Source organism: Garra rufa, chromosome 1 (assembly GCF_049309525.1).
Source record: "Garra rufa chromosome 1, GarRuf1.0, whole genome shotgun sequence".
Lineage (NCBI taxonomy): Eukaryota > Metazoa > Chordata > Actinopteri > Cypriniformes > Cyprinidae > Garra > Garra rufa.
In genome coordinates, this window is record NC_133361.1 from 107,427,560 (window position 1) to 107,448,623 (window position 21,064).

At 49.8% G+C, this 21,064-nt stretch overlaps 20 non-coding genes across 20 annotated transcripts; 6 read left to right on the plus strand and 14 right to left on the minus strand.

The window, feature by feature from the left end:
- Window positions 1-2,901: 2,901 nt before the first annotated feature.
- Window positions 2,902-3,042, minus strand: LOC141284300 (U4 spliceosomal RNA). Its single transcript, XR_012338404.1, has one exon. It is a non-coding gene; the product is annotated as a U4 spliceosomal RNA (small nuclear RNA).
- A 463-nt stretch (window positions 3,043-3,505) lies between these two features.
- trnas-gcu (transfer RNA serine (anticodon GCU)) lies at window positions 3,506-3,587 on the plus strand. The gene has a single exon. It is a non-coding gene; the product is annotated as a tRNA-Ser (tRNA).
- A 1,000-nt stretch (window positions 3,588-4,587) lies between these two features.
- trnan-guu (transfer RNA asparagine (anticodon GUU)) lies at window positions 4,588-4,661 on the minus strand. Its single transcript has one exon. It is a non-coding gene; the product is annotated as a tRNA-Asn (tRNA).
- A 201-nt stretch (window positions 4,662-4,862) lies between these two features.
- On the minus strand, window positions 4,863-4,935 carry trnak-cuu (transfer RNA lysine (anticodon CUU)). Its single transcript has one exon. It is a non-coding gene; the product is annotated as a tRNA-Lys (tRNA).
- An 868-nt stretch (window positions 4,936-5,803) lies between these two features.
- Window positions 5,804-5,885, plus strand: trnas-gcu (transfer RNA serine (anticodon GCU)). Its single transcript has one exon. It is a non-coding gene; the product is annotated as a tRNA-Ser (tRNA).
- Window positions 5,886-6,885: 1,000 nt separating this feature from the next.
- Window positions 6,886-6,959, minus strand: trnan-guu (transfer RNA asparagine (anticodon GUU)). Its single transcript has one exon. It is a non-coding gene; the product is annotated as a tRNA-Asn (tRNA).
- Window positions 6,960-8,080: 1,121 nt separating this feature from the next.
- On the minus strand, window positions 8,081-8,221 carry LOC141283768 (U4 spliceosomal RNA). The gene has a single exon (XR_012338209.1). It is a non-coding gene; the product is annotated as a U4 spliceosomal RNA (small nuclear RNA).
- A 463-nt stretch (window positions 8,222-8,684) lies between these two features.
- On the plus strand, window positions 8,685-8,766 carry trnas-gcu (transfer RNA serine (anticodon GCU)). Its single transcript has one exon. It is a non-coding gene; the product is annotated as a tRNA-Ser (tRNA).
- Window positions 8,767-9,766: 1,000 nt separating this feature from the next.
- Window positions 9,767-9,840, minus strand: trnan-guu (transfer RNA asparagine (anticodon GUU)). The gene has a single exon. It is a non-coding gene; the product is annotated as a tRNA-Asn (tRNA).
- Window positions 9,841-12,064: 2,224 nt separating this feature from the next.
- On the minus strand, window positions 12,065-12,138 carry trnan-guu (transfer RNA asparagine (anticodon GUU)). The gene has a single exon. It is a non-coding gene; the product is annotated as a tRNA-Asn (tRNA).
- Window positions 12,139-12,331: 193 nt separating this feature from the next.
- trnak-cuu (transfer RNA lysine (anticodon CUU)) lies at window positions 12,332-12,404 on the minus strand. The gene has a single exon. It is a non-coding gene; the product is annotated as a tRNA-Lys (tRNA).
- Window positions 12,405-13,235: 831 nt separating this feature from the next.
- Window positions 13,236-13,376, minus strand: LOC141284935 (U4 spliceosomal RNA). The gene has a single exon (XR_012338517.1). It is a non-coding gene; the product is annotated as a U4 spliceosomal RNA (small nuclear RNA).
- Window positions 13,377-13,839: 463 nt separating this feature from the next.
- trnas-gcu (transfer RNA serine (anticodon GCU)) lies at window positions 13,840-13,921 on the plus strand. The gene has a single exon. It is a non-coding gene; the product is annotated as a tRNA-Ser (tRNA).
- A 1,000-nt stretch (window positions 13,922-14,921) lies between these two features.
- On the minus strand, window positions 14,922-14,995 carry trnan-guu (transfer RNA asparagine (anticodon GUU)). Its single transcript has one exon. It is a non-coding gene; the product is annotated as a tRNA-Asn (tRNA).
- Window positions 14,996-16,116: 1,121 nt separating this feature from the next.
- On the minus strand, window positions 16,117-16,257 carry LOC141283777 (U4 spliceosomal RNA). The gene has a single exon (XR_012338210.1). It is a non-coding gene; the product is annotated as a U4 spliceosomal RNA (small nuclear RNA).
- A 463-nt stretch (window positions 16,258-16,720) lies between these two features.
- Window positions 16,721-16,802, plus strand: trnas-gcu (transfer RNA serine (anticodon GCU)). Its single transcript has one exon. It is a non-coding gene; the product is annotated as a tRNA-Ser (tRNA).
- Window positions 16,803-17,802: 1,000 nt separating this feature from the next.
- trnan-guu (transfer RNA asparagine (anticodon GUU)) lies at window positions 17,803-17,876 on the minus strand. Its single transcript has one exon. It is a non-coding gene; the product is annotated as a tRNA-Asn (tRNA).
- Window positions 17,877-18,077: 201 nt separating this feature from the next.
- trnak-cuu (transfer RNA lysine (anticodon CUU)) lies at window positions 18,078-18,150 on the minus strand. Its single transcript has one exon. It is a non-coding gene; the product is annotated as a tRNA-Lys (tRNA).
- An 868-nt stretch (window positions 18,151-19,018) lies between these two features.
- On the plus strand, window positions 19,019-19,100 carry trnas-gcu (transfer RNA serine (anticodon GCU)). The gene has a single exon. It is a non-coding gene; the product is annotated as a tRNA-Ser (tRNA).
- Window positions 19,101-20,100: 1,000 nt separating this feature from the next.
- Window positions 20,101-20,174, minus strand: trnan-guu (transfer RNA asparagine (anticodon GUU)). Its single transcript has one exon. It is a non-coding gene; the product is annotated as a tRNA-Asn (tRNA).
- Between the last annotated feature and the right edge of the window lie 890 nt (window positions 20,175-21,064).

The following is a 21,064-nucleotide window of genomic DNA, read 5'->3' on the forward strand; positions in this document are numbered from 1 at the left end:
TCTATTCAAGCTAACTAAATCATGGCACCCATTACAACAATAAAACATTATTTTATTACTAATAAAGCAAAATAAGGTTACACTTTATTCAAAGGTGTTAAACTACAATTATGCATATAAGTATTTGAATATTAAATTACCATATGCAGTTACTATAGGGGTAAGACTAGTGTTTTGTTTGGTTTATAATTAGTTGCATCCAATTATTTATAATTTACTGTTATTGCTATAGTAACTACATATAGCGTGTATTAATGACAATGTTAAGTAAAGTGTTACCCTCCCTTTATGTCTATATAACATTGCGTTTTCATTTTAATTATTATTTGTAGCACTTGCATCTGTGTTTCTACAAATGGTAATCCATCTGCAAACACAAAACTTGATTACTACAGTCACACATAGCAAAATCACATTACATTTTAATTAGAAATGACAATTTATACAACAAAACATTTTTTAAATCCTAATCAAACTGAAAAAAAAGAATACATGTTTATTATGCAAAATTACAGGCAAATGGTGTTTTATGTGAGAGATTTTAGGCAAGTCATGAAAACCAAACATGATCATTTCACTTTCACATTAGTAAAACCATGGTGATTTTTTCATTCACGATTTTATTCATAGTAAGACTGTTTATATTGAGTTTAATAAGTAAGATTACAGGCAAACTGTGTTTAATATGTGATATTATAGGCAAGGCATGAAAAGAAAACATGATTACTTCACTTTCACTATAGTAAAACCATGGTAAATGACAATGAACACAAGCACAACGTTTTTTTGTTCTTTCAGATTTTAATTTATAGTAAGACTGTGTTCATACAGTTGTAATCGATCAGCCAAAAACACAACTAGGCTTTCACTATGGTAATAACATGGTGAATTGTCATAAGGAATGACCATTTACAGCTGAAAAATAAATCCAACTTCAGAACGAGTAAATTTAGTTTAATGAGTAAGATTACAGGCAAACTGTGTTTAAAATGAGAGATTATAGGCAATTCATGAAAACAAAACATGATTACTACACTCTCACTATAGTAAAACCATGGTAAATAAAGATAAACACAAGGAAAATGGGTTTTGTTTGTTTTGTTCATTCGGATTTTAATTTATAGTAAGACTGTGTTCATACAGTTGTAATAGATCAGCCAAAAACACAACATGGTTACTACGATTCACTATAGTAAAAACACGGTAAATTGTCATAAAGAATGACTACATTTACAGCTGAAACACGTTTTTTTTTTTCATTTAAATTGAACTTCAGAACGTGTAAATGGAGTTTAATAAGGAAGATTAGAGGCAAACTAAGATTGTTTCATTCACAAGTCGCGAGTCAAAAGTTTATGAACACACAAAAACGGATGAACGACGGACGAAAACGTAACGAGTTACCAATTGAGAACACTGTAAACACATATGAAGAAAGAAGCAAACATGCATTACTTACTTTGAAAAGTTATTAGATGTTCCGTTCGTCGGATTTTTTACATGAATTAGAATGAAGCTAAGCGCGGTGGGTAGCTGCGTCCATTCTCATTCGGCAACGCGATTGGCTCTCAACAATGGAGCGCGTGCGATGCGATTGGCGCCTCGTCCATTCTCACATTGGACGGCAAACGACGCGATTGGCTCTCGTCCATTCTCACAATGGACGGCGAGCGACTCGATTGGCTCTCGTCCATTCTCACAATGGACGGCGAGATCGGCGATTGGACGAGGAGACGGCCGCGGAAACAGACGATCCTGCTCCAGGTAGCGCCACAGAGACAGCCGCAGGTGCTTGCTGCCGCCGGATCACCGGTGTAAAAGCAAGGGTTAGGGTTAGTGATAGGGATTAAAATTGCTCGCACTAACAGCGACATCTGTTTTGAAAGATGTTTCCGGAGCTCGCAAAATCCACTCAGCCTGCGCGGCGAATGGGCACGCTGGAGCCCGCCACCCTTTTGGGAAGAAAGAGAGTCAACAGAGCCGCCCAACGTGGGGCTCGAACCCACGACCCTGAGATTAAGAGTATCATGCTCTACCGACTGAGCTAGCCGGGCTGGTCGTGGGCTTCTTCACCGGGTCGGACCCAGTTTTCATCGGCCCCCAAATCACACAGGCGAAACGGAGGCTCTCGCGTTGTGCGAGACTGTCGAGCCCTCCCCGTGGGTAGGGCTTAGAGCAGGCTTAGAGTTTTCTTCTGTCGGTTTTGACCCAATCTGTTTTTGGGAAGCGCAGTTTGACCCAGCAGTGCGGGCCAACAACACGTTCTGTTTTGCCGCGTGAAGGCGGGTCAATGCTTTGGACAGCGTATGGTTGAGATGTGATTTTCCACCAATTTGGGGCACCTTTCTTAAGGAAATCAAGGATGATTTCATGGGAAATGGCAAACTGCTGTAGCGTTTGGCTAACAAGCCAAAGCTACAAAGGATGTACCGGTGCCCCGTCGTCCGAGCAGAATCCACATTCGGCCGTAATCGGAGGTTACTACTAACGTTCGATTGTGTCTCATAGGGAGTTTGACGCAGGGCCTCAGTGGAAAACAGGCCCTCGGCGGCTGAAACAAAAGACGAAGAAGGCATCCACATGCACATGGTTCAGGAGTGTTAAACAAAGAAACCACGCAAGATGACGAGGTGGTCCAGCGGGTAAGGCGGTGGAAGGCTAATACATTGTGCTCGACATGCACTGGAAGCTTTAGCGCCACTGAGAGCCCACCGGACCAGACAGGCCCAACCTGTTTACGATGGGTAACGGTGAGCTGTAATTGCGCTGCAGTTTAATGATACCCGTCTTGAGGACATATTTACAAAACAACAAGCCTTCTGGCTCTGGCGCTCAATCATCAGCAGACAACTTTTTGACGAGAAACGAAACCAGGCTATTTTTTCTCAACAATACTCTAAGCCTCCAGAGAGGCTAGCAAAAATTGCCAAAGCTGACGGTATTTCAAGTCATCCTGGCGGGGTATTGGGTAAAGTTTTCAACCAGCAATGATCGCGCCTCGGATAAACCTCATAGGCTACAATATTGCCTCTGCGAAAGAATGCCGGCGACGGTCGTGACCTTTGCAGGCACCTACGTGGATGTGAACCGACAAGGTGGTAGCAAGCTTTAAACTGCCGCACAAACAGTCTCCTGGCACGGGTTGCTGCACCGTGTTTCTACGGAACAGATTAGAGGTGTGTAAAAGACGGCTCATTCACTATTCCCTCTGTGCTCAAAACAGCCTGCTGAAAGCACAGCAGCAGCAGCTGAAAAGGTCCGCAGCATGGCCTCTCTCAGTCAGCAAGGGGGCGGGGAGGCCGAGTGGTTAAGGCGATGGACTGCTAATCCCATCCTTGTCGTTCGGTTCCTTTAGCACTGGACCTTAATCTAGGTCCTGGGGACCCCATGCTGAACTTTTTGTGTGTCCTTCTTATCTAACACACTCAGTTCAGTTCTTTGAGTTCTCTACTAATGAGCTGATGATCTGAATCGGGAGTGCTAAATAAAAGACAGCACGTAATACGACGAGGTGGCCGAGTGGTTAAGGCGATGGACTGCTAATCCATTGTGCTCTGCACGCGTGGGTTCGAATCCCATCCTCGTCGTTCGGTACATTTAGCAGTGATCCTCGGTCCTGGGGACCCCACTCTGCAATTTTTGTGTGTCTTCCCTATCTGACACACTCAGTCCAGTTCACTGAGCGCTCTACTAATGAGCTGGTGGTCTGAATCGGGAGTGTTAAACAAAAGGACCGCGCAAAACAAAAGGTGGTCGAGTGGTTAAGGCGATGCAAGGCTAGTCCGTTGTGCTCGGCACGCCTTGGTTTGTGTGGGTTCGAATCCCATCCTCTTCATTTGATGCTTTAGCACCACTGAGAGCCCACCGGAACAGACAGGCCCAACCTGTTTACGATGGGTAGCGGCGAGCTGTGATTGTGCTGTAGTTTATTGATACCTGCCGCAAAGTCTTGAGAACATATTGACAAAACAACAAGTCTTCTGGCTCCGGCACGCTATGATCGGTGGACACCTCTTTGACGAGGGCCAACAACCAGCCACGCCAATAAAAGGAAACAAAACGAAGCAAGACTATCTTTCTCAACAAGCCTCCAGAGAGACTGGCAAAAATTGCCGATGCTGACTGTATTTCAAGTCATCCCGGTGGGGTATTGGGTATTGACTTTGTGGCAACATGGAACTTTTGCATCTACATTAATATTAGTCTGTTTCTTCTTATTCTGAGGTCACCGTAGCCACCAGATCCATTCTGCATTCCGATCTGATGGTCACTACAGTCCCCCGGTTCCAGTCCGTACCAAGAGCAGATGGTGGATCAGCACCTTCAGCCGAATGTCAGCGGATACTATGTCAACTAGATGAGCCCCAGAGACAGATCATCAGTAAAGAAGGCATCCACATGCCACAGCAAACTACTCGAGCTGGTGAAAATGTTCACCAAATGCCCGCCGCTGAGTTCTTTTAAAACAAGCCAGCTTATTGAAGGTGCACAAGATAAACGCCCTGAGAAAGCTGTGCCTCGCAACCCTAAGAATGGCATAGGCGTTAGTGGACACCTGACGCGCGTGCAAAACTCCGGCATTTCACACGTCCCTGGGTGGGCTCGAACCACCAACCTTTCGGTTAACAGCCGAACGCGCTAACCGATTGCGCCACAGAGACAGCCGCTGTTGCTTGCTGCCGCCGGATCACCGGTGTAAAAGCAAGGGTTAGGGTTAGTGATAGGGATTAAAATTGCTCGCACTAACAGCGACATCTGTTTTGAAAGATGTTTCCGGAGCTCGCAAAATCCACTCAGCCTGCGCGGCGAATGGGCACGCTGGAGCCCGCCACCCTTTTGGGAAGAAAGAGAGTCAACAAAGCCGCCCAACGTGGGGCTCGAACCCACGACCCTGAGATTAAGAGTCTCATGCTCTACCGACTGAGCTAGCCGGGCTGGTCGTGGGCTTCTTCACCGGGTCGGACCCAGTTTTCATCGGCCCCCAAATCACACAGGCGAAACGGAGGCTCTCGCGTTGTGCGAGACTGTCGAGCCCTCCCCGTGGGTAGGGCTTAGAGCAGGCTTAGAGTTTTCTTCTGTCGGTTTTGACCCAATCTGTTTTTGGGAAGCGCAGTTTGACCCAGCAGTGCGGGCCAACAACACGTTCTGTTTTGCCGCGTGAAGGCGGGTCAATGCTTTGGACAGCGTATGGTTGAGATGTGATTTTCCACCAATTTGGGGCACCTTTCTTAAGGAAATCAAGGATGATTTCATGGGAAAAGGCAAACTGCTGTAGCGTTTGGCTAACAATCGCGCCTCGGATAAACCTCATAGGCTACAATATTGCCTCTGCGAAAGAATGCCGGCGACGGTTGTGACCTTTGCAGGCACCTACGTGGATGTGAACCGACAAGGTGGTAGTAAGCTTTAAACTGCCGCACAAACAGTCTCCTGGCACGGGTTGCTGCACCGTGTTTCTACGGAACAGAATAGAGGTGTGTAAAAGACGGCTCATTCACTATTCCCTCTGTGCTCAAAACAGCCTGCTGAAAGCACAGCAGCAGCAGCTGAAAAGGTCCGCAGCATGGCCTCTCTCAGTCAGCAAGGGGGCGGGGAGGCCGAGTGGTTAAGGCGATGGACTGCTAATCCCATCCTTGTCGTTCGGTTCCTTTAGCACTGGACCTTAATCTAGGTCCTGGGGACCCCATGCTGAACTTTTTGTGTGTCCTCCTTATCTAACACACTCAGTTCAGTTCTTTGAGTTCTCTACTAATGAGCTGATGATCTGAATCGGGAGTGCTAAATAAAAGACGGCACGTAATACGACGAGGTGGCCGAGTGGTTAAGGCGATGGACTGCTAATCCATTGTGCTCTGCACGCGTGGGTTCGAATCCCATCCTCGTCGTTCGGTACATTTAGCAGTGATCCTCGGTCCTGGGGACCCCACTCTGCAATTTTTGTGTGTCTTCCCTATCTGACACACTCAGTCCAGTTCACTGAGCGCTCTACTAATGAGCTGGTGGTCTGAATCGGGAGTGTTAAACAAAAGGACCGCGCAAAACGAAAGGTGGTCGAGTGGTTAAGGCGATGCAAGGCTAGTCCGTTGTGCTCGGCACGCCTTGGTTTGTGTGGGTTCGAATCCCATCCTCTTCATTTGATGCTTTAGCACCACTGAGAGCCCACCGGAACAGACAGGCCCAACCTGTTTACGATGGGTAGCGGCGAGCTGTGATTGTGCTGTAGTTTATTGATACCTGCCGCAAAGTCTTGAGAACATATTGACAAAACAACAAGTCTTCTGGCTCCGGCACGCTATGATCGGTGGACACCTCTTTGACGAGGGCCAACAACCAGCCACGCCAATAAAAGGAAACAAAACGAAGCAAGACTATCTTTCTCAACAAGCCTCCAGAGAGACTGGCAAAAATTGCCGATGCTGACTGTATTTCAAGTCATCCCGGTGGGGTATTGGGTATTGACTTTGTGGCAACATGGAACTTTTGCATCTACATTAATATTAGTCTGTTTCTTCTTATTCTGAGGTCACCGTAGCCACCAGATCCATTCTGCATTCCGATCTGATGGTCACTACAGTCCCCCGGTTCCAGTCCGTACCAAGAGCAGATGGTGGATCAGCACCTTCAGCCGAATGTCAGCGGATACTATGTCAACTAGATGAGCCCCAGAGACAGATCATCAGTAAAGAAGGCATCCACATGCCACAGCAAACTACTCGAGCTGGTGAAAATGTTCACCAAATGCCCGCCGCTGAGTTCTTTTAAAACAAGCCAGCTTATTGAAGGTGCACAAGATAAACGCCCTGAGAAAGCTGTGCCTCGCAACCCTAAGAATGGCATAGGCGTTAGTGGACACCTGACGCGCGTGCAAAACTCCGGCATTTCACACGTCCCTGGGTGGGCTCGAACCACCAACCTTTCGGTTAACAGCCGAACGCGCTAACCGATTGCGCCACAGAGACAGCCGCTGTTGCTTGCTGCCGCCGGATCACCGGTGTAAAAGCAAGGGTTAGGGTTAGTGATAGGGATTAAAATTGCTCGCACTAACAGCGACATCTGTTTTGAAAGATGTTTCCGGAGCTCGCAAAATCCACTCAGCCTGCGCGGCGAATGGGCACGCTGGAGCCCGCCACCCTTTTGGGAAGAAAGAGAGTCAACAAAGCCGCCCAACGTGGGGCTCGAACCCACAACCCTGAGATTAAGAGTCTCATGCTCTACCGACTGAGCTAGCCGGGCTGGTCGTGGGCTTCTTCACCGGGTCGGACCCAGTTTTCATCGGCCCCCAAATCACACAGGCGAAACGGAGGCTCTCGCGTTGTGCGAGACTGTCGAGCCCTCCCCGTGGGTAGGGCTTAGAGCAGGCTTAGAGTTTTCTTCTGTCGGTTTTGACCCAATCTGTTTTTGGGAAGCGCAGTTTGACCCAGCAGTGCGGGCCAACAACACGTTCTGTTTTGCCGCGTGAAGGCGGGTCAATGCTTTGGACAGCGTATGGTTGAGATGTGATTTTCCACCAATTTGGGGCACCTTTCTTAAGGAAATCAAGGATGATTTCATGGGAAATGGCAAACTGCTGTAGCGTTTGGCTAACAAGCCAAAGCTACAAAGGATGTACCGGTGCCCCGTCGTCCGAGCAGAATCCACATTCGGCCGTAATCGGAGGTTACTACTAACGTTCGATTGTGTCTCATAGGGAGTTTGACACAGGGCCTCAGTGGAAAACAGGCCCTCGGCGGCTGAAACAAAAGACGAAGAAGGCATCCACATGCACATGGTTCAGGAGTGTTAAACAAAGAAACCACGCAAGATGACGAGGTGGTCCAGCGGGTAAGGCGGTGGAAGGCTAATACATTGTGCTCGACATGCACTGGAAGCTTTAGCGCCACTGAGAGCCCACCGGACCAGCCAGGCCCAACCTGTTTACGATGGGTAACGGTGAGCTGTAATTGCGCTGCAGTTTAATGATACCCGTCTTGAGGACATATTTACAAAACAACAAGCCTTCTGGCTCTGGCGCTCAATCATCAGCAGACACCTTTTCGACGAGAAACGAAACCAGGCTATTTTTTCTCAACAATACTCTAAGCCTCCAGAGAGGCTAGCAAAAATTGCCAAAGCTGACTGTATTTCAAGTCATCCTGGCGGGGTATTGGGTAAAGTTTTCAACCAGCAATGATCGCGCCTCGGATAAACCTCATAGGCTACAATATTGCCTCTGCGAAAGAATGCCGGCGACGGTCGTGACCTTTGCAGGCACCTACGTGGATGTGAACCGACAAGGTGGTAGCAAGCTTTAAACTGCCGCACAAACAGTCTCCTGGCACGGGTTGCTGCACCGTGTTTCTACGGAACAGATTAGAGGTGTGTAAAAGACGGCTCATTCACTATTCCCTCTGTGCTCAAAACAGCCTGCTGAAAGCACAGCAGCAGCAGCTGAAAAGGTCCGCAGCATGGCCTCTCTCAGTCAGCAAGGGGGCGGGGAGGCCGAGTGGTTAAGGCGATGGACTGCTAATCCCATCCTTGTCGTTCGGTTCCTTTAGCACTGGACCTTAATCTAGGTCCTGGGGACCCCATGCTGAACTTTTTGTGTGTCCTTCTTATCTAACACACTCAGTTCAGTTCTTTGAGTTCTCTACTAATGAGCTGATGATCTGAATCGGGAGTGCTAAATAAAAGACGGCAGGTAATACGACGAGGTGGCCGAGTGGTTAAGGCGATGGACTGCTAATCCATTGTGCTCTGCACGCGTGGGTTCGAATCCCATCCTCGTCGTTCGGTACATTTAGCAGTGATCCTCGGTCCTGGGGACCCCACTCTGCAATTTTTGTGTGTCTTCCCTATCTGACACACTCAGTCCAGTTCACTGAGCGCTCTACTAATGAGCTGGTGGTCTGAATCGGGAGTGTTAAACAAAAGGACCGCGCAAAACGAAAGGTGGTCGAGTGGTTAAGGCGATGCAAGGCTAGTCCGTTGTGCTCGGCACGCCTTGGTTTGTGTGGGTTCGAATCCCATCCTCTTCATTTGATGCTTTAGCACCACTGAGAGCCCACCGGAACAGACAGGCCCAACCTGTTTACGATGGGTAGCGGCGAGCTGTGATTGTGCTGTAGTTTATTGATAACTGCCGCAAAGTCTTGAGAACATATTGACAAAACAACAAGTCTTCTGGCTCCGGCACGCTATGATCGGTGGACACCTCTTTGACGAGGACCAACAACCAGCCACGCCAATAAAAGGAAACAAAACGAAGCAAGACTATCTTTCTCAACAAGCCTCCAGAGAGACTGGCAAAAATTGCCGATGCTGACTGTATTTCAAGTCATCCCGGTGGGGTATAGGGTATTGACTTTGTGGCAACATGGAACTTTTGCATCTACATTAATATTAGTCTGTTTCTTCTTATTCTGAGGTCACCGTAGCCACCAGATCCATTCTGCATTCCGATCTGATGGTCACTACAGTCCCCCGGTTCCAGTCCGTACCAAGAGCAGATGGTGGATCAGCACCTTCAGCCGAATGTCAGCGGATACTATGTCAACTAGATGAGCCCCAGAGACAGATCATCAGTAAAGAAGGCATCCACATGCCACAGCAAACTACTCGAGCTGGTGAAAATGTTCACCAAATGCCCGCCGCTGAGTTCTTTTAAAACAAGCCAGCTTATTGAAGGTGCACAAGATAAACGCCCTGAGAAAGCTGTGCCTCGCAACCCTAAGAATGGCATAGGCGTTAGTGGACACCTGACGCGCGTGCAAAACTCCGGCATTTCACACGTCCCTGGGTGGGCTCGAACCACCAACCTTTCGGTTAACAGCCGAACGCGCTAACCGATTGCGCCACAGAGACAGCCGCTGTTGCTTGCTGCCGCCGGATCACCGGTGTAAAAGCAAGGGTTAGGGTTAGTGATAGGGATTAAAATTGCTCGCACTAACAGCGACATCTGTTTTGAAAGATGTTTCCGGAGCTCGCAAAATCCACTCAGCCTGCGCGGCGAATGGGCACGCTGGAGCCCGCCACCCTTTTGGGAAGAAAGAGAGTCAACAAAGCCTCCCAACGTGGGGCTCGAACCCACGACCCTGAGATTAAGAGTCTCATGCTCTACCGACTGAGCTAGCCGGGCTGGTCGTGGGCTTCTTCACCGGGTCGGACCCAGTTTTCATCGGCCCCCAAATCACACAGGCGAAACGGAGGCTCTCGCGTTGTGCGAGACTGTCGAGCCCTCCCCGTGGGTAGGGCTTAGAGCAGGCTTAGAGTTTTCTTCTGTCGGTTTTGACCCAATCTGTTTTTGGGAAGCGCAGTTTGACCCAGCAGTGCGGGCCAACAACACGTTCTGTTTTGCCGCGTGAAGGCGGGTCAATGCTTTGGACAGCGTATGGTTGAGATGTGATTTTCCACCAATTTGGGGCACCTTTCTTAAGGAAATCAAGGATGATTTCATGGGAAAAGGCAAACTGCTGTAGCGTTTGGCTAACAATCGCGCCTCGGATAAACCTCATAGGCTACAATATTGCCTCTGCGAAAGAATGCCGGCGACGGTTGTGACCTTTGCAGGCACCTACGTGGATGTGAACCGACAAGGTGGTAGTAAGCTTTAAACTGCCGCACAAACAGTCTCCTGGCACGGGTTGCTGCACCGTGTTTCTACGGAACAGAATAGAGGTGTGTAAAAGACGGCTCATTCACTATTCCCTCTGTGCTCAAAACAGCCTGCTGAAAGCACAGCAGCAGCAGCTGAAAAGGTCCGCAGCATGGCCTCTCTCAGTCAGCAAGGGGGCGGGGAGGCCGAGTGGTTAAGGCGATGGACTGCTAATCCCATCCTTGTCGTTCGGTTCCTTTAGCACTGGACCTTAATCTAGGTCCTGGGGACCCCATGCTGAACTTTTTGTGTGTCCTCCTTATCTAACACACTCAGTTCAGTTCTTTGAGTTCTCTACTAATGAGCTGATGATCTGAATCGGGAGTGCTAAATAAAAGACGGCACGTAATACGACGAGGTGGCCGAGTGGTTAAGGCGATGGACTGCTAATCCATTGTGCTCTGCACGCGTGTGTTCGAATCCCATCCTCGTCGTTCGGTACATTTAGCAGTGATCCTCGGTCCTGGGGACCCCACTCTGCAATTTTTGTGTGTCTTCCCTATCTGACACACTCAGTCCAGTTCACTGAGCGCTCTACTAATGAGCTGGTGGTCTGAATCGGGAGTGTTAAACAAAAGGACCACGCAAAACGAAAGGTGGTCGAGTGGTTAAGGCGATGCAAGGCTAGTCCGTTGTGCTCGGCACGCCTTGGTTTGTGTGGGTTCGAATCCCATCCTCTTCATTTGATGCTTTAGCACCACTGAGAGCCCACCGGAACAGACAGGCCCAACCTGTTTACGATGGGTAGCGGCGAGCTGTGATTGTGCTGTAGTTTATTGATACCTGCCGCAAAGTCTTGAGAACATATTGATAAAACAACAAGTCTTCTGGCTCCGGCACGCTATGATCGGTGGACACCTCTTTGACGAGGACCAACAACCAGCCACGCCAATAAAAGGAAACAAAACGAAGCAAGACTATCTTTCTCAACAAGCCTCCAGAGAGACTGGCAAAAATTGCCGATGCTGACTGTATTTCAAGTCATCCCGGTGGGGTATTGGGTATTGACTTTGTGGCAACATGGAACTTTTGCATCTACATTAATATTAGTCTGTTTCTTCTTATTCTGAGGTCACCGTAGCCACCAGATCCATTCTGCATTCCGATCTGATGGTCACTACAGTCCCCCGGTTCCAGTCCGTACCAAGAGCAGATGGTGGATCAGCACCTTCAGCCGAATGTCAGCGGATACTATGTCAACTAGATGAGCCCCAGAGACAGATCATCAGTAAAGAAGGCATCCACATGCCACAGCAAACTACTCGAGCTGGTGAAAATGTTCACCAAATGCCCGCCGCTGAGTTCTTTTAAAACAAGCCAGCTTATTGAAGGTGCACAAGATAAACGCCCTGAGAAAGCTGTGCCTCGCAACCCTAAGAATGGCATAGGCGTTAGTGGACACCTGACGCGCGTGCAAAACTCTGGCATTTCACACGTCCCTGGGTGGGCTCGAACCACCAACCTTTCGGTTAACAGCCGAACGCGCTAACCGATTGCGCCACAGAGACAGCCGCTGTTGCTTGCTGCCGCCGGATCACCGGTGTAAAAGCAAGGGTTAGGGTTAGTGATAGGGATTAAAATTGCTCGCACTAACAGCGACATCTGTTTTGAAAGATGTTTCGCAAAATCCACTCAGCCTGCGCGGCGAATGGGCACGCTGGAGCCCGCCACCCTTTTGGGAAGAAAGAGAGTCAACAAAGCCGCCCAACGTGGGGCTCGAACCCACGACCCTGAGATTAAGAGTCTCATGCTCTACCGACTGAGCTAGCCGGGCTGGTCGTGGGCTTCTTCACCGGGTCGGACCCAGTTTTCATCGGCCCCCAAATCACACAGGCGAAACGGAGGCTCTCGCGTTGTGCGAGACTGTCGAGCCCTCCCCGTGGGTAGGGCTTAGAGCAGGCTTAGAGTTTTCTTCTGTCGGTTTTGACCCAATCTGTTTTTGGGAAGCGCAGTTTGACCCAGCAGTGCGGGCCAACAACACGTTCTGTTTTGCCGCGTGAAGGCGGGTCAATGCTTTGGACAGCGTATGGTTGAGATGTGATTTTCCACCAATTTGGGGCACCTTTCTTAAGGAAATCAAGGATGATTTCATGGGAAATGGCAAACTGCTGTAGCGTTTGGCTAACAAGCCAAAGCTACAAAGGATGTACCGGTGCCCCGTCGTCCGAGCAGAATCCACATTCGGCCGTAATCGGAGGTTACTACTAACGTTCGATTGTGTCTCATAGGGAGTTTGACACAGGGCCTCAGTGGAAAACAGGCCCTCAGCGGCTGAAACAAAAGACGAAGAAGGCATCCACATGCACATGGTTCAGGAGTGTTAAACAAAGAAACCACGCAAGATGACGAGGTGGTCCAGCGGGTAAGGCGGTGGAAGGCTAATACATTGTGCTCGACATGCACTGGAAGCTTTAGCGCCACTGAGAGCCCACCGGACCAGCCAGGCCCAACCTGTTTACGATGGGTAACGGTGAGCTGTAATTGCGCTGCAGTTTAATGATACCCGTCTTGAGAACATAACTTCTGGCTCTGGCGCTCAATCATCAGCAGACACCTTTTCGACGAGAAACGAAACCAGGCTATTTTTTCTCAACAATACTCTAAGTCTCCAGAGAGGCTAGCAAAAATTGCCAAAGCTGACTGTATTTCAAGTCATCCTGGCGGGGTATTGGGTAAAGTTTTCAACCAGCAATGATCGCGCCTCGGATAAACCTCATAGGCTACAATATTGCCTCTGCGAAAGAATGCCGGCGACGGTCGTGACCTTTGCAGGCACCTACGTGGATGTGAACCGACAAGGTGGTAGCAAGCTTTAAACTGCCGCACAAACAGTCTCCTGGCACGGGTTGCTGCACCGTGTTTCTACGGAACAGATTAGAGGTGTGTAAAAGACGGCTCATTCACTATTCCCTCTGTGCTCAAAACAGCCTGCTGAAAGCACAGCAGCAGCAGCTGAAAAGGTCCGCAGCATGGCCTCTCTCAGTCAGCAAGGGGGCGGGGAGGCCGAGTGGTTAAGGCGATGGACTGCTAATCCCATCCTTGTCGTTCGGTTCCTTTAGCACTGGACCTTAATCTAGGTCCTGGGGACCCCATGCTGAACTTTTTGTGTGTCCTTCTTATCTAACACACTCAGTTCAGTTCTTTGAGTTCTCTACTAATGAGCTGATGATCTGAATCGGGAGTGCTAAATAAAAGACGGCACGTAATACGACGAGGTGGCCGAGTGGTTAAGGCGATGGACTGCTAATCCATTGTGCTCTGCACGCGTGGGTTCGAATCCCATCCTCGTCGTTCGTTACATTTAGCAGTGATCCTCGGTCCTGGGGACCCCACTCTGCAATTTTTGTGTGTCTTCCCTATCTGACACACTCAGTCCAGTTCACTGAGCGCTCTACTAATGAGCTGGTGGTCTGAATCGGGAGTGTTAAACAAAAGGACCGCGCAAAACGAAAGGTGGTCGAGTGGTTAAGGCGATGCAAGGCTAGTCCGTTGTGCTCGGCACGCCTTGGTTTGTGTGGGTTCGAATCCCATCCTCTTCATTTGATGCTTTAGCACCACTGAGAGCCCACCGGAACAGACAGGCCCAACCTGTTTACGATGGGTAGCGGCGAGCTGTGATTGTGCTGTAGTTTATTGATACCTGCCGCAAAGTCTTGAGAACATATTGACAAAACAACAAGTCTTCTGGCTCCGGCACGCTATGATCGGTGGACACCTCTTTGACGAGGACCAACAACCAGCCACGCCAATAAAAGGAAACAAAACGAAGCAAGACTATCTTTCTCAACAAGCCTCCAGAGAGACTGGCAAAAATTGCCGATGCTGACTGTATTTCAAGTCATCCCGGTGGGGTATAGGGTATTGACTTTGTGGCAACATGGAACTTTTGCATCTACATTAATATTAGTCTGTTTCTTCTTATTCTGAGGTCACCGTAGCCACCAGATCCATTCTGCATTCCGATCTGATGGTCACTACAGTCCCCCGGTTCCAGTCCGTACCAAGAGCAGATGGTGGATCAGCACCTTCAGCCGAATGTCAGCGGATACTATGTCAACTAGATGAGCCCCAGAGACAGATCATCAGTAAAGAAGGCATCCACATGCCACAGCAAACTACTCGAGCTGGTGAAAATGTTCACCAAATGCCCGCCGCTGAGTTCTTTTAAAACAAGCCAGCTTATTGAAGGTGCACAAGATAAACGCCCTGAGAAAGCAGTGCCTCGCAACCCTAAGAATGGCATAGGCGTTAGTGTACACCTGACGCGCGTGCAAAACTCCGGCATTTCACACGTCCCTGGGTGGGCTCGAACCACCAACCTTTCGGTTAACAGCCGAACGCGCTAACCGATTGCGCCACAGAGACAGCCGCTGTTGCTTGCTGCCGCCGGATCACCGGTGTAAAAGCAAGGGTTAGGGTTAGTGATAGGGATTAAAATTGCTCGCACTAACAGCGACATCTGTTTTGAAAGATGTTTCCGGAGCTCGCAAAATCCACTCAGCCTGCGCGGCGAATGGGCACGCTGGAGCCCGCCACCCTTTTGGGAAGAAAGAGAGTCAACAAAGCCTCCCAACGTGGGGCTCGAACCCACGACCCTGAGATTAAGAGTCTCATGCTCTACCGACTGAGCTAGCCGGGCTGGTCGTGGGCTTCTTCACCGGGTCGGACCCAGGTTTCATCGGCCCCCAAATCACACAGGCGAAACGGAGGCTCTCGCGTTGTGCGAGACTGTCGAGCCCTCCCCGTGGGTAGGGCTTAGAGCAGGCTTAGAGTTTTCTTCTGTCGGTTTTGACCCAATCTGTTTTTGGGAAGCGCAGTTTGACCCAGCAGTGCGGGCCAACAACACGTTCTGTTTTGCCGCGTGAAGGCGGGTCAATGCTTTGGACAGCGTATGGTTGAGATGTGATTTTCCACCAATTTGGGGCACCTTTCTTAAGGAAATCAAGGATGATTTCATGGGAAATGGCAAACTGCTGTAGCGTTTGGCTAACAAGCCAAAGCTACAAAGGATGTACCGGTGCCGCGTCGTCCGAGCAGAATCCACATTCGGCCGTAATCGGAGGTTACTACTAACGTTCGATTGTGTCTCATAGGGAGTTTGACACAGGGCCTCAGTGGAAAACAGGCCCTCGGCGGCTGAAACAAAAGACGAAGAAGGCATCCACATGCACATGGTTCAGGAGTGTTAAACAAAGAAACCACGCAAGATGACGAGGTGGTCCAGCGGGTAAGGCGGTGGAAGGCTAATACATTGTGCTCGACATGCACTGGAAGCTTTAGCGCCACTGAGAGCCCACCGGACCAGACAGGCCCAACCTGTTTACGATGGGTAACGGTGAGCTGTAATTGCGCTGCAGTTTAATGATACCCGTCTTGAGGACATATTTACAAAACAACAAGCCTTCTGGCTCTGGCGCTCAATCATCAGCAGACACCTTTTCGACGAGAAACGAAACCAGGCTATTTTTTCTCAACAATACTCTAAGCCTCCAGAGAGGCTAGCAAAAATTGCCAAAGCTGACTGTATTTCAAGTCATCCTGGCGGGGTATTGGGTAAAGTTTTCAACCAGCAATGATCGCGCCTCGGATAAACCTCATAGGCTACAATATTGCCTCTGCGAAAGAATGCCGGCGACGGTCGTGACCTTTGCAGGCACCTACGTGGATGTGAACCGACAAGGTGGTAGCAAGCTTTAAACTGCCGCACAAACAGTCTCCTGGCACGGGTTGCTGCACCGTGTTTCTACGGAACAGATTAGAGGTGTGTAAAAGACGGCTCATTCACTATTCCCTCTGTGCTCAAAACAGCCTGCTGAAAGCACAGCAGCAGCAGCTGAAAAGGTCCGCAGCATGGCCTCTCTCAGTCAGCAAGGGGGCGGGGAGGCCGAGTGGTTAAGGCGATGGACTGCTAATCCCATCCTTGTCGTTCGGTTCCTTTAGCACTGGACCTTAATCTAGGTCCTGGGGACCCCATGCTGAACTTTTTGTGTGTCCTTCTTATCTAACACACTCAGTTCAGTTCTTTGAGTTCTCTACTAATGAGCTGATGATCTGAATCGGGAGTGCTAAATAAAAGACAGCACGTAATACGACGAGGTGGCCGAGTGGTTAAGGCGATGGACTGCTAATCCATTGTGCTCTGCACGCGTGGGTTCGAATCCCATCCTCGTCGTTCGGTACATTTAGCAGTGATCCTCGGTCCTGGGGACCCCACTCTGCAATTTTTGTGTGTCTTCCCTATCTGACACACTCAGTCCAGTTCACTGAGCGCTCTACTAATGAGCTGGTGGTCTGAATCGGGAGTGTTAAACAAAAGGACCGCGCAAAACAAAAGGTGGTCGAGTGGTTAAGGCGATGCAAGGCTAGTCCGTTGTGCTCGGCACGCCTTGGTTTGTGTGGGTTCGAATCCCATCCTCTTCATTTGATGCTTTAGCACCACTGAGAGCCCACCGGAACAGACAGGCCCAACCTGTTTACGATGGGTAGCGGCGAGCTGTGATTGTGCTGTAGTTTATTGATACCTGCCGCAAAGTCTTGAGAACATATTGACAAAACAACAAGTCTTCTGGCTCCGGCACGCTATGATCGGTGGACACCTCTTTGACGAGGGCCAACAACCAGCCACGCCAATAAAAGGAAACAAAACGAAGCAAGACTATCTTTCTCAACAAGCCTCCAGAGAGACTGGCAAAAATTGCCGATGCTGACTGTATTTCAAGTCATCCCGGTGGGGTATTGGGTATTGACTTTGTGGCAACATGGAACTTTTGCATCTACATTAATATTAGTCTGTTTCTTCTTATTCTGAGGTCACCGTAGCCACCAGATCCATTCTGCATTCCGATCTGATGGTCACTACAGTCCCCCGGTTCCAGTCCGTACCAAGAGCAGATGGTGGATCAGCACCTTCAGCCGAATGTCAGCGGATACTATGTCAACTAGATGAGCCCCAGAGACAGATCATCAGTAAAGAAGGCATCCACATGCCACAGCAAACTACTCGAGCTGGTGAAAATGTTCACCAAATGCCCGCCGCTGAGTTCTTTTAAAACAAGCCAGCTTATTGAAGGTGCACAAGATAAACGCCCTGAGAAAGCTGTGCCTCGCAACCCTAAGAATGGCATAGGCGTTAGTGGACACCTGACGCGCGTGCAAAACTCCGGCATTTCACACGTCCCTGGGTGGGCTCGAACCACCAACCTTTCGGTTAACAGCCGAACGCGCTAACCGATTGCGCCACAGAGACAGCCGCTGTTGCTTGCTGCCGCCGGATCACCGGTGTAAAAGCAAGGGTTAGGGTTAGTGATAGGGATTAAAATTGCTCGCACTAACAGCGACATCTGTTTTGAAAGATGTTTCCGGAGCTCGCAAAATCCACTCAGCCTGCGCGGCGAATGGGCACGCTGGAGCCCGCCACCCTTTTGGGAAGAAAGAGAGTCAACAAAGCCGCCCAACGTGGGGCTCGAACCCACGACCCTGAGATTAAGAGTCTCATGCTCTACCGACTGAGCTAGCCGGGCTGGTCGTGGGCTTCTTCACCGGGTCGGACCCAGTTTTCATCGGCCCCCAAATCACACAGGCGAAACGGAGGCTCTCGCGTTGTGCGAGACTGTCGAGCCCTCCCCGTGGGTAGGGCTTAGAGCAGGCTTAGAGTTTTCTTCTGTCGGTTTTGACCCAATCTGTTTTTGGGAAGCGCAGTTTGACCCAGCAGTGCGGGCCAACAACACGTTCTGTTTTGCCGCGTGAAGGCGGGTCAATGCTTTGGACAGCGTATGGTTGAGATGTGATTTTCCACCAATTTGGGGCACCTTTCTTAAGGAAATCAAGGATGATTTCATGGGAAAAGGCAAACTGCTGTAGCGTTTGGCTAACAATCGCGCCTCGGATAAACCTCATAGGCTACAATATTGCCTCTGCGAAAGAATGCCGGCGACGGTTGTGACCTTTGCAGGCACCTACGTGGATGTGAACCGACAAGGTGGTAGTAAGCTTTAAACTGCCGCACAAACAGTCTCCTGGCACGGGTTGCTGCACCGTGTTTCTACGGAACAGAATAGAGGTGTGTAAAAGACGGCTCATTCACTATTCCCTCTGTGCTCAAAACAGCCTGCTGAAAGCACAGCAGCAGCAGCTGAAAAGGTCCGCAGCATGGCCTCTCTCAGTCAGCAAGGGGGCGGGGAGGCCGAGTGGTTAAGGCGATGGACTGCTAATCCCATCCTTGTCGTTCGGTTCCTTTAGCACTGGACCTTAATCTAGGTCCTGGGGACCCCATGCTGAACTTTTTGTGTGTCCTCCTTATCTAACACACTCAGTTCAGTTCTTTGAGTTCTCTACTAATGAGCTGATGATCTGAATCGGGAGTGCTAAATAAAAGACGGCACGTAATACGACGAGGTGGCCGAGTGGTTAAGGCGATGGACTGCTAATCCATTGTGCTCTGCACGCGTGGGTTCGAATCCCATCCTCGTCGTTCGGTACATTTAGCAGTGATCCTCGGTCCTGGGGACCCCACTCTGCAATTTTTGTGTGTCTTCCCTATCTGACACACTCAGTCCAGTTCACTGAGCGCTCTACTAATGAGCTGGTGGTCTGAATCGGGAGTGTTAAACAAAAGGACCGCGCAAAACGAAAGGTGGTCGAGTGGTTAAGGCGATGCAAGGCTAGTCCGTTGTGCTCGGCACGCCTTGGTTTGTGTGGGTTCGAATCCCATCCTCTTCATTTGATGCTTTAGCACCACTGAGAGCCCACCGGAACAGACAGGCCCAACCTGTTTACGATGGGTAGCGGCGAGCTGTGATTGTGCTGTAGTTTATTGATACCTGCCGCAAAGTCTTGAGAACATATTGACAAAACAACAAGTCTTCTGGCTCCGGCACGCTATGATCGGTGGACACCTCTTTGACGAGGGCCAACAACCAGCCACGCCAATAAAAGGAAACAAAACGAAGCAAGACTATCTTTCTCAACAAGCCTCCAGAGAGACTGGCAAAAATTGCCGATGCTGACTGTATTTCAAGTCATCCCGGTGGGGTATTGGGTATTGACTTTGTGGCAACATGGAACTTTTGCATCTACATTAATATTAGTCTGTTTCTTCTTATTCTGAGGTCACCGTAGCCACCAGATCCATTCTGCATTCCGATCTGATGGTCACTACAGTCCCCCGGTTCCAGTCCGTACCAAGAGCAGATGGTGGATCAGCACCTTCAGCCGAATGTCAGCGGATACTATGTCAACTAGATGAGCCCCAGAGACAGATCATCAGTAAAGAAGGCATCCACATGCCACAGCAAACTACTCGAGCTGGTGAAAATGTTCACCAAATGCCCGCCGCTGAGTTCTTTTAAAACAAGCCAGCTTATTGAAGGTGCACAAGATAAACGCCCTGAGAAAGCTGTGCCTCGCAACCCTAAGAATGGCATAGGCGTTAGTGGACACCTGACGCGCGTGCAAAACTCCGGCATTTCACACGTCCCTGGGTGGGCTCGAACCACCAACCTTTCGGTTAACAGCCGAACGCGCTAACCGATTGCGCCACAGAGACAGCCGCTGTTGCTTGCTGCCGCCGGATCACCGGTGTAAAAGCAAGGGTTAGGGTTAGTGATAGGGATTAAAATTGCTCGCACTAACAGCGACATCTGTTTTGAAAGATGTTTCCGGAGCTCGCAAAATCCACTCAGCCTGCGCGGCGAATGGGCACGCTGGAGCCCGCCACCCTTTTGGGAAGAAAGAGAGTCAACAAAGCCTCCCAACGTGGGGCTCGAACCCACGACCCTGAGATTAAGAGTCTCATGCTCTACCGACTGAGCTAGCCGGGCTGGTCGTGGGCTTCTTCACCGGGTCGGACCCAGTTTTCATCGGCCCCCAAATCACACAGGCGAAACGGAGGCTCTCGCGTTGTGCGAGACTGTCGAGCCCTCCCCGTGGGTAGGGCTTAGAGCAGGCTTAGAGTTTTCTTCTGTCGGTTTTGACCCAATCTGTTTTTGGGAAGCGCAGTTTGACCCAGCAGTGCGGGCCAACAACACGTTCTGTTTTGCCGCGTGAAGGCGGGTCAATGCTTTGGACAGCGTATGGTTGAGATGTGATTTTCCACCAATTTGGGGCACCTTTCTTAAGGAAATCAAGGATGATTTCATGGGAAAAGGCAAACTGCTGTAGCGTTTGGCTAACAATCGCGCCTCGGATAAACCTCATAGGCTACAATATTGCCTCTGCGAAAGAATGCCGGCGACGGTTGTGACCTTTGCAGGCACCTACGTGGATGTGAACCGACAAGGTGGTAGTAAGCTTTAAACTGCCGCACAAACAGTCTCCTGGCACGGGTTGCTGCACCGTGTTTCTACGGAACAGAATAGAGGTGTGTAAAAGACGGCTCATTCACTATTCCCTCTGTGCTCAAAACAGCCTGCTGAAAGCACAGCAGCAGCAGCTGAA